Source organism: Canis lupus, chromosome 12 (genome assembly GCF_011100685.1).
Source record: "Canis lupus familiaris isolate Mischka breed German Shepherd chromosome 12, alternate assembly UU_Cfam_GSD_1.0, whole genome shotgun sequence".
Lineage (NCBI taxonomy): Eukaryota > Metazoa > Chordata > Mammalia > Carnivora > Canidae > Canis > Canis lupus.
The window spans coordinates 68,708,387-68,723,267 of NC_049233.1; the positions used below are offsets into that span (position 1 = coordinate 68,708,387).

General features: G+C 47.9%; 1 protein-coding gene across 2 annotated transcripts in view; it reads right to left on the minus strand.

Annotated features, from left to right (window-relative positions):
* Positions 1 to 14,019, minus strand: part of FYN (FYN proto-oncogene, Src family tyrosine kinase) — a 211,762-nt gene extending 197,743 nt beyond the window's left edge. For both annotated transcript variants that reach the window (XM_038554982.1, XM_038554980.1), the window contains exon 1: positions 13,654 to 14,019. The gene's annotated coding sequence lies outside the window, so the exon portion shown is untranslated. The remainder of the gene's footprint in view (positions 1 to 13,653) is intronic.
* Positions 14,020 to 14,881: the final 862 nt, after the last annotated feature.

The window sequence follows — 14,881 nt, forward strand, 5'->3', positions numbered from 1 at the left end:
TTTTTAAAGACTTCATTTTTAAGTAAGCTCTAAACCCAGTGTGGGGCTCAAACCCACAAACACCAACACCAAAAGTCACACGTTCCACCAACAGAGTCAGCCAGGCACTCCTCTCTGTAATACTTTTTATCCACCTGCTAACATGTTATCCTATATTTTCATGGCTGTTTGGACTTTTTCTAGATTCTCCAAGCCCCTCTCCTATACCCAAACCTTCCAACCTTGGATGATGGCTCAGCCTCCAATGTTACTGAAAAGCTTCAGGACCCCCATGTGTCAGTATCTTCATCTGCCTTGCAGTGACAGAAACCACATATGAAAAATACTGGGCCTTCCCCTTGGTAGGCATTCAAACTTGCAAATACTTTTCTGTGTGTTCTTTCTTACTCCAAGAGACTGGTAATTTTTATTCCTGTAAAAGCTACAGTGGGTTGAAAAGTGGCCCCCTTCCCATAATAAAATATGCCAATCTGGAATCTGTGAATGTGGCCTCAGAGGGAGAAAAGGTCTCTGAAGATATAATCAAGGATCTTGAGATGAGATCATCTTGGATTAGGCTGGCCCCTAAATCCAGTGGCAAGTGTCCTTATATGAGGAGAAGGCCATGCAAAGATGCTCAGAGGAGAATCTCACGTGTTGGAGGCAGAAATCGTAGTGATGGGTCTAAAGCCAAAGGATACCAAGGACTGCCAGCAGCCCAGGAGCTAGGAAAGCAGCATGGAACTGACTCTCCCTCAGAGCCTCCAGGAAGAGCCAACTGCAGTGACACCTTGATTTCAAGACTTTTGGACTCTAGAAGTGTAAGAGAAATTTTCCTGCTTTTTTAAGGCACCTAGCTTGGGCTAATCTGTTGCAGCCACAGGAAACTAAGACAAGTGTTCCTTCTATGTCCATCAAGATCTTGCCCCTGCAAACCTGTTGCTGATCCTCTCCTAACCAGTATCCCTTCTTCTCTAGTCTCACCAACGTCACCCTCATTGATGGATCATTTCTGCGTGCTCCAGCTCATGGTTCTGAAAGCCCAGCTGAGTGTCCTGGTAGGGAGCACAGAGCAGGGCTCTTCCCAGTGGCAGTTCTGACTCTCAAGTGCCTGGGAGCATTATTGAGCATTAGGGTGCAAGTGGAGGTTGGGGTACTTTACCCTCTACAAACAAAACCTTTGTCACAGTGAGGGGCAGGAGATCAGGGAAGGCAGTGGAGTTTGCCTCAGGCACCCTGGTCAGGGATGCTTACCTTCCCACACTGGACTCTTCCTCATATGGCATACTTGGGCCAAGGTGCAATCAAAGAATGTTTGGGGCTGCAGTTTTCCAGGCACAAATCCTCCTTGTATCACACTTAGGTATAAACGAACCCGAACTTCCCTGGAACTGCTGGCACCCACAGAAACATCTGCCTCTGCTCATTCTACTGTAGTCCTTATAGGTCCTTCCCAGCCACACGTCACTGGACTTCCCTGAGCAATTCTCGGCTAAGTGATTTTCAGAATCACCTCCGATTCTTCGCAGTCTGAAATCAAGAATCTGTGGAATAATGACTATAATACAGTGGGAATTATATGGGCAACTACACCTATATGAAAAGAAGGGTGTGGTATTGACCCATTATCTAACTATGCTCTGGCCCTAAGTTGCAGACTGGATTAGAAGTTGGCATCACTGCGTTTTCACCCAAGGAAGTAGAATCTAAGTGGAACCTAAAACACTGTGCGACCAAAATCTGGATTCTAAACATGACTCTGAGGATCTACCGATGCAGAAAGACCTAATGTGCTACTTACAGGAAGATTTATTTGAGATGCATCTCATTCCAGAAGTACTGAAAACATGTGTAAGGCCGCCCAACTTGGAAGCTGAGAACCATAAACAACAAGCATTTAATACACACACAGTTCAGTGTAGTAGCACATAGTGCAAAGCGAAATAAATATGGTGGGCTTTCAGCCTTCTGGAAGCATGCTCCTGAAAATGGACAATATTGATGGTGACATGCACAGAAGTGACTGAACATGAACAAACTGGATAAATACACAAAGTGGTGGCATTACATGCTAGCCAAGGACAAAGTATATTTTGACAGCGGTACGTGATCCCCCACATTTAAGGAGGTGGTTGTGGTAGTAGGGGAGGGGGTGTGCTCAAACCATAGAATATGTTTGGTTAAGAAAGGGGAAAAAAGTTCACCACCACTTTCCAAGGACCATAATGGCCTTTCAAACAGTGAGGCACCAGGTGCCTCGCCTTCCCCCTCTTGGCTGCAGCAGTTGGTCTACATCCATAGAAAGTGTTGTTATTCTCTATCCCTCAGATACCTTAAACTTGACATCCAGGTGAGGGCTAGGCTGGGGGCACATTAATGAGGAATCATGGACAACTTTTCATAGGTAGCTGAGAAGACTCTTAATAAGCGGCTGGCAAACACTGACTGTTGTGCGTTTGGTTACAGAAATGACTCGAGTAATGATCCTAACCGTGGAAACCATTTTATAAGGTTTATTTTTAGCCATTCTTTTGAAGGATATATAGAAGCTCTGGTTGGGATACAGTGTTAGTCATTACTTTGTAGGACCTTAAGTCCATGGAAACTTCCTCCCCTACTAGGGAGACTCTTCAGATGATGACACCACCAAGTGAACGACATTAACACAGATGGGGGAGGCACTCTCACAGCCACAGCTGGGTATCCCAGAGCTGAGGGACTCAGGTAGATGCTGATCTGAGAGGTGCAGACATGGGTGGGCACCCACCTTCACTAGTCCTCACAGGCTTCCGGGCACAACACTGATGGCCCCTCTGCACTCCTGGTGTTGAAACATGCTGCACTTCCCCTGGTCTTGGATGTCATTGCATCACTGGTAACTCTATGGTTTCTGTGAAAATCTTATTGGTGAAAATCTAATGGCAGAGGACAAAGAAGTAACTATTTCCTTGACCTCTCTAAATTCTTTTTTTTAAATATTTGTGTGTGTGTATAACAGAGAGAGCAAGCAGAGGGAAGGGCAGAGGGAGAGAGAATCTCCAGCCGACTCCCTGCTGAGTACAGAGCCCGATGCAGGGCTGGATCCCACAACCCTGAGATCACGACCTGAGCCAAAATCAAGAGTTGGATGCTTAACCAACTGAGTCACCCAGGCGACCCCCTCTCCCCCACTTCTCTGACCACTCTAAATTTCTAACAAAAAGCTCAAAGTTATGAGGAAAAGATCTTCAAATATAGACCATTCTCAAAATACAATGGTGGTTCCTGGAAACAGTCTGTGACAATCATTACCCTAAACCACATGGGTTGGTCCAAAGTGAATCTGGTGCCATTAGAAACTACAGAAGCTCAACGTCCAAGAAGATGCTAGCCTAGCCCCACGGATGGCTGGGAAACCAGCTACATATTCCAGTGCCCTGCTCCGGGGCCCGTCTGAATGAACATCCACTGAATATCTGCAGTATGAATGACATTGTGCTACACGGTACAGGGGGGACAAAAAGGGAGGATGGGCGGCCAGCAACATTTTGGCACACAGGAGGCCAAGAGTCTCTTGAGAAAACAGGGCCTGTATACATAGATTCCTCAGAGACCTGGATTCTGGTCTAAACTAAATTACTGGATGTATGACCTTGGGCAAGTCACAAAATTTCTCTGCACCTTGGATTCTGCGTATGAGAATTTAACAACATAAAGCATCATTCATGAGGAGACGATTGCTTGCAAAGGTTCAATGCAAGAGGACGGAGAGATCAAGGGAATCTTCCCAGAGTTGAGATTTCAGCGGGGCCTTGAAAAACGAGTAGAATTCTGAGGGAAAAGAAGCATTAGGGGACTCCAGGAGGGAAAACGAAGGCCGGAACACATACTTCCTATTAATGAGATAGACTCATTAATAGACTGACATCCGGCTCATCGAGTGTTAGTGCAGTGGTGAATGAAGTGAGCCAGGTATGACCAAGGATGTGGAGACGCTGGGAGGTGTTGAATGCCAGCCTAAGGAATGTGGCCTTTCTCCTATTCATTGGGTTGTTCGTAAAGGGACAAGGCAAGAGAACCAGTATCCACATCAGTCAGCACATCCAGTTTACACGGATTAACACCTCCTCACTCAATTTAGAAGGTATAGGGATGAAGCAATGCAGTCGTGATTTGCAAACCACGGGAGAGCCCGAAGGACGTAACCTATTAAGAGACTATAGATGGGGCAAAGGTATACATCAAGGACAGCCGCAGGATTGGCATTTTCGAGTAAGAGAAGATGATAAAAGAATGACGGGATGTTGCTGTTCACTGATAACTCAGCTGTTACATCTGAAAACAGTGACGCGCTCTGTTTGTATCTGTAGGTTGGACAGTAAACTCCACAACGAAAGGTGAAAGCATCCAAACTCTGAGAGCAAATAAGAGAAACCTTTAACAGAAATCAGCACTTTTCGAGTACCCTTGCATGCTTGTGCCTAGTTATAGGCAACATATCACACAGTTCTGGAATAAAAAGAAAATTGAAAATCAAATTTTACAAATGACAGTATTTGAAACCATTATTGGCTTTTAAATAGATAGGACAATGTGTGGAAATGAAGAAACTTGTTTAGGGTTTATTTGCCTTTTCAGTAGAATTTAAATTGGGGGGTGGGGGGTAAATCTCACAGAAGAAATACAGATTCAGTAACTTTTTCTGGGGATTAAAAGAAGAAAGGATTGGGAAAAGTGCCCTGGGCTTTGTTGTGGGAAAGGCGATCTGGCTCATTTTTAATTTTCCATTAAAGCCCTACTTTTCGGTATAAAGCAGATGGAATCCTTACACAACTCCATGAAAAGCCTACTATTTTTGGGAGCCTCAAAGATGGAAGCTCTGAAAAAAAAAAAAGTGTTTAAATTCATCAGATAAAATCCCACCAGCACATTCAAAAGAAGCAGGTACTTAGAAATCTTAAAAATACAAAGTAAGTGGTCTTCCTGTGATTGATTTCTGATCCCCAGCCTCCCCTGGGTGGCTGCTGGCTCTGGCTCCGCTGATTGATGATTCTCCACCACTTCACGGCCTGCTCTCATCAGTGAGGCTCAGAGTCACTATGCTTGCCTCATTCCTTGTCTTTCAGAAGCTGCCTCCCTGGTGGGTCCATCCCCGCTGCCATGCTCATACCTAGAAGAGATTTCAGTGTCAGGTCTGCCCGCCCCAGACCTACGGAGTCAGAAGAGGGCCTGGGAATATGCATTCTCTAAGATCCTCAGAGAATATTCATGTAACCATGGCCCTAAAGCTTTCTCCTTATTATTCTTATGAGCTAAGGCCTAGTTCAATATATTCTGTTGGTTGTGCTGCCGGTGTGGATGGAAGACGACGAGGGCTGATGTTTACGGGGTGTGGACTGTGAATGCACTGGGCTAGGAGGTGATACGCACAGTCTCTGTCCTTACAGTTTACAAGCTCACTTGAGAAACAGAACAAATTCAGTCTTGGGAGCAGAGATTCTGGAGTCAGACTGACTGCCTGGGTTCAGATTCCAGCTCTGCTGCTTACGAGCTGTGTGAGTCTGACTAAACCACTTAACGTCCTATACCTCAGCTTCCCCCTCTATTAAATGGGAATAATAATGATAGTACATCATGGAATAATGCTGGGTGTCGTGCCGGCCAATCGACCATGGATATATATAGTCCCTGACTTCCAAAGAGCTCACAGGTCCATAAAAAAAAAAAAAACAGTATCCGCCCATTCTCTCACCCAGCTGACTCCATTTTGCTCTTTTTTTTTTTTAAAGTCAGACCATGATGAGGGTGATGACGAGGTGTTAACCAAGTGCTATGGGGGCCCAGAAAGAGGACCAAGAGGGGACTTCCCAGAAGGTAGGCCTTGAGTGGAGCAATGAAGGAGTGAGGTTTCCACTAGGGGGGGAAGGTGTCTTTATATCCTCCAACACTTAACCCAGAAGCAACTGCAAAGCAAAGGTAAGGACATTAGAAAGCAGGGCAGGGAGCGAGGAACCACCACAGCTTCGGAGCAAAAGCAGGCATGAGCTTAGGAACCACACAGACTGGCTTCTCTAGTAATTAGCTGGGTGACCACACTCAAGTTCCTTAACCTTTCTGAGCCTCGGTCTTCCCATTTGATCAATGGGGATAATAACACCTGCCTTACAGAGTTGTTATAATTAAGTAAATTACTGTATGTAAAGCACTTAACGAGGCCTCCAGGGTGCAATAAAAGTGGTAGGTATTATTATTTTTATGGTATATTTAAGGAGGGGTAAGTAGCACATGTGGCGTGCTACATGCCTTTTTTTTTTTTTTTTTTTTGACATTATCAGAAGGCCAGAAATAAGCAGCCGTCAGAAGAAGCCTTACGAATTGAAATAAGCAATGGGCTAAGACTTTCCCACACTGTACATTTTTCTCCCCCAAATTTATAGTTAATTGATGTTCGACACATATTTGTCCAAACCAACAAGGGGCTGCCTGAGGCCACAGGTCTACAAGGGCAGAAATAACGTGGTGATCTCTGCTTCCTAAAGATACCCAGGATGGACCCAAGTCAGCTTTACATCCTGTAGGTCATCCTGGAAGCGCTGAGACGAATGGGAAAATGCTCTCATCCAAACATTACGACAACTCAGAGCCTCACAAACGTTGTTAAAGTTTCATGAGTCAGTAAGCATTATCTTTTCTTCCCACGTTTTTATTAGACCATAAATCCAGTTCAATTTATATCCTTCTAGGATTACTGTGTTCTAATCAAGTCCAGAGTGCCACTTATTCCTAGGCTGTCTATACTGCCTGTCACCCAAGTCCATTGGGGTAATAGTGTTTGGGCTACTCGGGTGTTTTGGCAGCTAAAAATTAGATTTGCTACATTGAGGGGAAAAAAAAGGATATTTCTCGAAATAATCCAAATCACCCTATTCTCGTAAGAACCAAGTGCCTAAAAGCCATAACTCACGTTTTCTCTGTAGTCTCTGCCTTCAGGAAGTCTGATGAAATTCCTAAGTCAAATTCAAAGGATTTGCATCATAACTAGGTTAAAATTCTGGTTGTCTGACTAAAACCAAGACACTCTTTGATAGGGCTAACTTCAAAGTGCTTTTATGTTTTCTATTCTCAAGAATAAAAAAGGCTCTGCGTTTCTCAGGAAAACTTACTCAACATGCTGTTTTTCAGTCATACTATATAAACTTTCCTACCTTTCCAATAATTCTTGACCCAAGACCTGACCAGTCGCCCAAATCTCTTTCTAAAATATTCACAATTTCTTTTCGTGCAGACAGTACCTCTTCATCCTCCCTTCCCTAAGGGATACGTATGTAAATATGCTACACGGATGTGTGTACGCACACACACACACACACACACACACGGAACAGCAGCAGCACACTCCCAGCGTCTCCACGTGTGGGGCACTATCCCGACTGCTCTACATTTATTATCTCACTGACTCCTCACAGCAAAGCTCTGAGGAAGGAACTATTATCTCCAATGTAAGGGTGGAAAAAAGGGAGGCACGGAGAGTTTAGGTAACTTGGCCCGGTTCACGCAGCTGGAGGGGAGCCAGGACCAAGCCCCTCACCTGACGTCCGGCTTTTAAGTGGTGACTCTCCACCTTAGACAAGTCACTTGGCCTCTCTGGGCCTCATGTTTCCTTGTAAGTAAACAGACATGCTGGACTCTGTGATCTCTAGTCCCTTATGGTTACACGTTCTGTGGTTCTGATGTCTTTGCCTTGGTCTGGGGAGCAGCAGAGTGCTCGACTTCCGTTCCTTATTCCCCTGGTGCTGCTGTGGCCGGATTCAGAGATCTCTGGTGCTAAATCAAACCACACTTTCCAGGGGCGCCTGGGTGGCTCAGTCAGTTAGGCATCTGCCTTGGGCTCAGCTCAGGATCCTGGGATCGAGCCCTGCATCAGGCCCCCTGCTTCTCCTTCTCCCTCTGCCTGCAGCTCCCCATGCTTGTGTGCTCTCACTTGCTCTGTCAAATAAATATATAAAATCTTAAAAAAAACCAAACTACAGTTTTCATTCTTAACTGTGCTTAATCTGTGGGGCATAACCCTCCCCTCCTGGGGATCAGGGACAGCTCTCTCCCCTGGTGTTGAAACATGCTGCACTTCCCCTGGTCTTAACTGTGTACCACCATTGTATTTTGAGAATGGTCTATATTTTCTCCCCTGGGCCTTTTCAACTCTCTGGCTGTTCCCCTCCCATTGGGGACCTGGGCTCCTCTTCCTCCTCCATTCCTCGGCGAGTCTCCTACAAACTCCCTCCACGATATTGCCCACATCCATTGTTTCAAGGAGTTTCTGATTTGCTGCTAACAGACTTATATTTAAGTCCTAGTCATCCCTCCAGACCCAAATATTCAACTGCCTACGACACACCCTGACCCAAAAGCCCCAAGTGGCCATGATAAACTCATCATTTTACACATGTGCCCTCTCTTTTTCTTTATTACCTGCTACGTGTCTCTTTCCACCTAATTTCCAGGACCCTTCTTCTGCACACCCCTCATATGCTGTCTCACCCCCTCTCTTATTCCTTTTTGTTCCATTTCCACCTTCTATTCCTTCCATTTAGAGCTTCATCTTATGGCTCATGTGAGTTTCCATAACTACCTTCCCTACATTGGTCTTGATTGCCTCTGGTCAACAGCCCACATGGTGGCCAGATGATCTTTCATAAAATACGAATTAGATCAAAGTGTCATCTCCACTTACAACTCTTAAACAGCATTCTGACATTCTGGCCCTTTGAACAACATAGGAGTTAGGGGAGCCAATCCCCAGGCAGTCTAAAAATCTGTGTGTAATTTTTGACTCCCCCAAAACTTAACCACTTACAGCCTACTGTTGAAGGTGCTGATAACATAAAGAGCTGATTAACACATATTTTGTATGATACATGTATTATATACTATATTCTGACAATAAAGTAAGCTGGAGAAAAAAAATGTTAAGAAAGTTGTGAGGAAAATACATTTGCAATATTGTAATGTATCTATCAAAGAAAAATCTACACCTAAGTGGACAGCGCAGTTCAAACCCACGTTGTTCAAAGGTCAACTGTACTTACAGGAACATTCTCAATTTTCCTCTAGCCCCATCTTCTTCCTCTGTCCATCTCTCTACAACCCCCGCCTACTCTGAACTACTTGCAGTTTCCCAAAAGGTCCTTGCCTTTGCCTTCTGGGGCAATGGCCTTCCTACAACACTCTACTAGCAGACACCTACTCTTCATCTCAAAGATCCTCCTCCAAACCTTTTCAGCCTGGCTGGCCCACTTTCCCACCTCTTTGCAGAGTTGATGCCCCTTTCTATGTGTTCTCTTGAGACAACCCCTAGAATCACTTCCTTCAACCAGGTAAGTTCTTTGGAGCAGGATTACACGTACTCTGCCCCTGAGGCATCTAGTTCAATGTCTGGCATGGTCAATACAACGAATGAATGCTGCAAAGCATATACGTAGGACAATTCACACACACACAGACCTCTCTGTGTCCCACAGAAGGACCCAGCTTAAAATAGGAATCACACAGAGTAAAAGTATTACCACTATCAACATTCTTTGCTTTCTCATTTTTTTTTTTTACTTTTTAAAAAATTTAAATATAAAGTCGTTTCACAGCAACTAGAAGTATCAATTTCCATAGCATTTAGCTCTCCCCCCTTAAGGCCTATAATTTATTTTAATATCATTATATCCACATATAATATTTTGCATATTGCCTAGTGGCTAAAAAGCAAGGGCTCTGAAACCAAACTAATTGGGCCCGAATCGTGACTCTACCACCCAATAACTGTGTGATCTTGAGTTACTTAATCTGCCCTGCTTCAATTTCCCATCTGTAAGATGGGGACAAGTGAAACCACATCATGTCATTATTGTTAAGACTAGAACTTCAGGGGATCCCTGGGTGGCTCAGCGGTTAAGCGCCTGCCTTCGGCCCAAGGCGTGATCCTGGAGTCCCAGGATGGAGTCCCATGTCGGGCTCCCTGCATGGAGCCTGCTTCTCCCTCTGCCCGTGTCTCGGCCCCCACCCCTCATATCTCTCATGAATAAATAAATAATATCTTTAAAAAAAAAAAAAAAAGGTCTAGAACTTCAACACTGCTTGGCACATAGTAAATGCTCAATAAAAGTTAGCTACTATTTATCTGTTTTCATCTCCTCTAGCAGATTGTGAGCCCTGGAAGAGCAAAGACAGCAGAAGCATTCATTTTCATGACCCTATCTCCCAGTGCCTTGCACACAATAACACACTTGGCTAATGTTTGCAGAACAGATGAATATAATGAACTGCTTGTAGCAAAAATATGTGCATTATTAAGTATGATGAATAGTATGGACTGCATTGCTCCAACACTTTGGAGGCCTGTGGAGAACAGACACTATCCAGAACACTAGCAGTTTGCCCTGCTCCTGGAGGTCTGGAAGCTCACTCAGTCTCCAGGGAATACACAGCAGTCACAGTCACCAAGTCAGGGCAGCTGTGTGGCGAAGGGGGCCCAGGTGGAGGGAGATCTGGGCCTGCTGGGGCTCCCTTCCCACTAGCATGGCCCCAGGCAAGAAGTTCCTCCTCTGCAGTCTGCTTGCCAAGGTGGAACTGTGATTTCTAAGGATCCTCCTAGCCACGTGGGGAGTCTAAAAATCAGCAAGAAAACAGAAACAAAAAAACACAACAACAACCCTGGGCCAAAAATAGGTGCTCCTGGAGTGAAAGAACCATATCAAAGTCAACAGCAGAGGCATGAGATCCCTGTATTAAAAGTAGTCACTGAGTGGGAACTAGCTGCTTGAACCGACAAAAAGCAAAGTTTTTTAAAACACGTGTAAAATAAAAAGGTCTGAACTCAGGAAATCAAAAGAATAAAACACTGATGGGTACAGGCTCCAGGTTTCCATATATTTTAATTCTCATCAGCCTGCAAGCTCCTTGAGGGCAATGACTGTGCCTCGTTGAGTGCCAACACATGGCAAAGCTGCTGGCCCAAAATACACTTCTTCTTGATCTCTTTTCTTTGTCAAGGGGCTAACCTGTGATTCCTCGGCTCCCCAGCAATTAAATGTGGCCAAATAACTCACCCTCATGTTACAGGATGTGAGTGGAGGTGATGGGTGTCATTTCCAGGCCAAGGCATTTAAAAAGTAGACTACTACATGAGGAATAATAAACATCTATTGCTTTTGAGCCATTACATTTTTGCAGGCCTATTTGTTATAGCTGCTAAAATTAGCTTAATGAGTCCAGGTGCCTGGCACATACCAAAGACCTAATTTACATTTATTGATATAGGATAAGTAAGTCCAGCTTCCTTCTCTCAATGTGCTGACCGACTAATGATGGGAACAGAGACATGCCAAACGTAATGCCTACTGCTGAAGTCTGAAAACAAAATTGGAGGCGTGGTGATTTGTTTGGAGGGGAGGATGGAAAAAGCATCAGACTTTTGAGCTGAGCCCGAAAGGTTAAATAGAACCCAAGAAAATCAGATGGGATTGGAGAGTCCAGACCCAGTACAAAGCATAGAGTAAATACAGAAAGCAGAGTGTGCATTTGTTCACATTCAACCTTATCATTAAGTCTCTTTAGCTTGGTCAACACAGTGTGAGCTTATTGTGCACTGACTTTCCTTCCTGGGTCTGGCATCAAACAAACAACCCTTTGTTTTTACAGTACACTCATTAACCCTATTGCTTTTTTTTTTTTAATATAAAAAGGTCCACGATGAATGTCCTTAGAAAGTGGAGAAGTAAATGTTTAGTGAATCATAACTCTTTTCTGATAAAATTCTTGAAGCACAAACTTGAAACGGATTCCTTACAATAGTCAAGGAGCCATGTTCTTAGGAATCAATGGGGTTCAAACTAAGTTTTCACATTATCGATTAAGCATGTAATGGTCACCGGCTTACAAAATGGAACATTAAGCCTCTAGATTTACATTAACATTTCCTCTTTGAGAGGAACACCAAACAGATGGTTCAAAGTTCCTTCACAAGATTCTCTACATCCTTTGCTCTCATTTAAGTGTGCCCAAACATGAGATAGTTAACAAACCACTTCCTCCAAAAGCCTTTGAGTCCCTACATCTGCAAGCACAGTACCCATGGGATCAGGACTCAGGAGAAAGAGCACAAAGGGTGGAAAGTATTGCCATCGCTTGGGTGGTGAGAGGAAGGATGTGGGTGTCTGAAGGCTACTCTGAAGCAGGGAAGAGGCACGGTCTCCAGTGGTCTTCCAAATACCAACTTAGGCCATGTTTTTTTGATGTCCCCAGAAACTTGTTTAAATATAAGGCCAACACAACACCACTGGGCAGACGAAATTTCATTTCAAGACTTCAGCATTTCTTAAGACTTCAGAGAAGAAGTCTGGCTGCCTCGCTCTTACTAAACGCCAATTATCTGATGCAGAAGCAAAATTCTTCTGCCCCCACACCCATGTTTTGCACCCCAGCTCTTGAGTACCTATCCCCCGAAGAGAGGAGGTTAAAACAAGGCAGAGGAGGGCTACCTTGACAGTGAAGCAACTCTGGAGACGGCTGGCATCATTTCCCCCTTAAATCTAAGGAACACTGCAGCTGCCAGTCAACAGCACTGGGTCCATGAATGTGGCAAAATGACAGCACCTGCCACCCTGCAGCATCTGGGGCCTTTTATTTATTTATTTATTCTGGTCAATGTGGCAGGAAAGACTCTCGGAGAGAAAATCAACTGCTTTATCTGAGAGAAAGGGAAGCCCTAGTGAAGAGAAATAAGAATCATCGTGCCCATCCTTGGGTACTTTGTGCGTCTCCTCTCTGTGCACTGAAAGGGCTCTTTGTGTCACACACACACACACACACACACACACACACACACCCGGCGAGTCTGTGTGATTTATTAAGGGGAGGAGGGGCAAGAAGGGTGATTTTTATTATCCCTCTTCTCACGGAGTCCCAGCAAATCTCCGCCTGGGCCCAGCCTCGGTGGCCTCTTTCTGGCCGGGTCCCCTCCGCCTGTGGCCGCAGAGATAAGAGCGGCGGAGGCGACCAGACAAAAAACAGTCCTCGATGTGGGGAAGTGGAGAGGAAGCCCAGCGGGCAGGGATGGGAGGAGAAGGGAGCCTGGGGGAGCAGAAGGGGTGGGGAGGCAGAGGAAGGAGGCCGAGGGCTCCAGCACGGGGGCCGGGGGAGGCTGGGTGGGTGGTGGCACAGGAAGAGTGAAGGGGAGGATGGGGGAAGTGCTAGGGAGGTGCCAGAAATAGGCAGGAGGATGCGCTGAGGACGGCGACGGCCGCGGGAGGAGGCCGAGGGGGAGTGGGGCAGGGGTGGGGTGCGCTGGGGAGGGGAGCAGCACGGGGCATCAATTATTAAGTGATTACATCATCCCTGACATTAGGACAACACACACACACACACACGCGCGCGCGCGCGCGCGCACACGCACAGCCGGGTCCCCGCGGGGGCCCCCGAAAGGAGGGCGAGGGTGGAGCCCGGGCCGGCCTCGCCCCCCGCGCATCCCCGCGCCCCCCGGGCCGCGCCCCGCAGAGGCGTCCCCCGCTCCGCTCCGCTCCGCGCCGGCCCGGAGCCCGGCAGCCCCGCGGGGCGCCCCGGAGGCGGCGGCGGCGGCGGCGGCGAGACTGCAGCGCCGGGCGGGGGCGGGCGTCTCCGCAGCATCCCCCGCCCCCCGCGGCCGCTTACCTGCGCGGCGCTCAGGCTCCGGAGCCCATGCACATGGTCCTCCCCGCCCTCCTCCGGCGCGGCCGAGGCGGCTCGGCGGGCCCGGGAGCCGGGGGCCTCCCGAGGGCGCCGAGGGGGCGGCGCCGCGTGTGCCCGGGCCGGCGGCCGGATCCCTCTCGCCGGCTTTGTGCGCGGCGGGCGCTGCCGGGGCGCGGGGGCTGCAGCGCCGCGCGTGCTCCTCCGTCCCGGGGCAGCCCGCCTCTGCCTTCGCGGGCGGCCTCCGCTCACGGCGCCCCCTCCTCCTCCCGCGCGGCAGCCCCCTCCCCGCCGCTCGGCTCCTGACAGATGGCGCAACTGCAGGGACGCGCCGCCGCCGCCGCGGCTGCTCGCAGCTACTCGCGCGGATGCTCCGGCCCCTCCAGCCCCAGCCCCGGAGTGAGGACGGGGCGGGACGCGCGCGGAGACTGGCAGGCCGCGCCGGCCTATCGCAGCACGCGTGCGGAGCTGCGGCCGGCGGCCATTGGTGCCCGCGGCGCGGGGGGCGGGGCCGCCGCGGCGGGGGCGGGGCCGCGGCGGGGGCGGGGCCGCCGAGTGGGCGGGGCGTTACTGTGGCAGCAGGCGTCCTGGCGCGCGTGCCGAGTGGGCTGCGAGAGGGGATGCGAGGCTGGAGGAGTTGTGTGTGCTCCGGGGGATCGCGTGGACTCGCGAGGTCGTGGGCTCGGGCGGGGGAAGGAGGGGACAGTGCGAGCTGCAGCTCCTGCTTTGCGGGAGGTTGCAGCTGCCACTGCAGAAAGGCATCTGCCATCCCACCCCCCCCCACCCCCCGCACCCAAAACCAGGGGAACCTGCCTGGAGAAAGGGCTCTCTTGCCCTTCTGCTGCCTTTTCATTTGAAGGTGGGAGGGTAAACTGGGAAAGGGTTAGGTGGTGAGGATGTTGCCGCTCATCACACTGGGGAGTGTGGAGCAAGGTAAGATCCAATCCCAGGAACTCCGAAAGACCCGGAGAACCCTGGAAACGCACAGTTAATATCAATAATAATAAAGAGAAGGAGGAGATTAAGATTAATCTATTACTCTTGCATTTCCGTGGACGCACACATTTATTTTCAAGCAAAAGCCTGGAAGAAGTAGTATTGAAATAGGGGGAGGGGTGGAGAGGGCAGGTGGCGACTTAGGAATCTGAAATCACAGAGTAGAGATTTGTTTGTATAGTTTTTTTCCCCCCAAAACCATGTATAATTGTAGCTG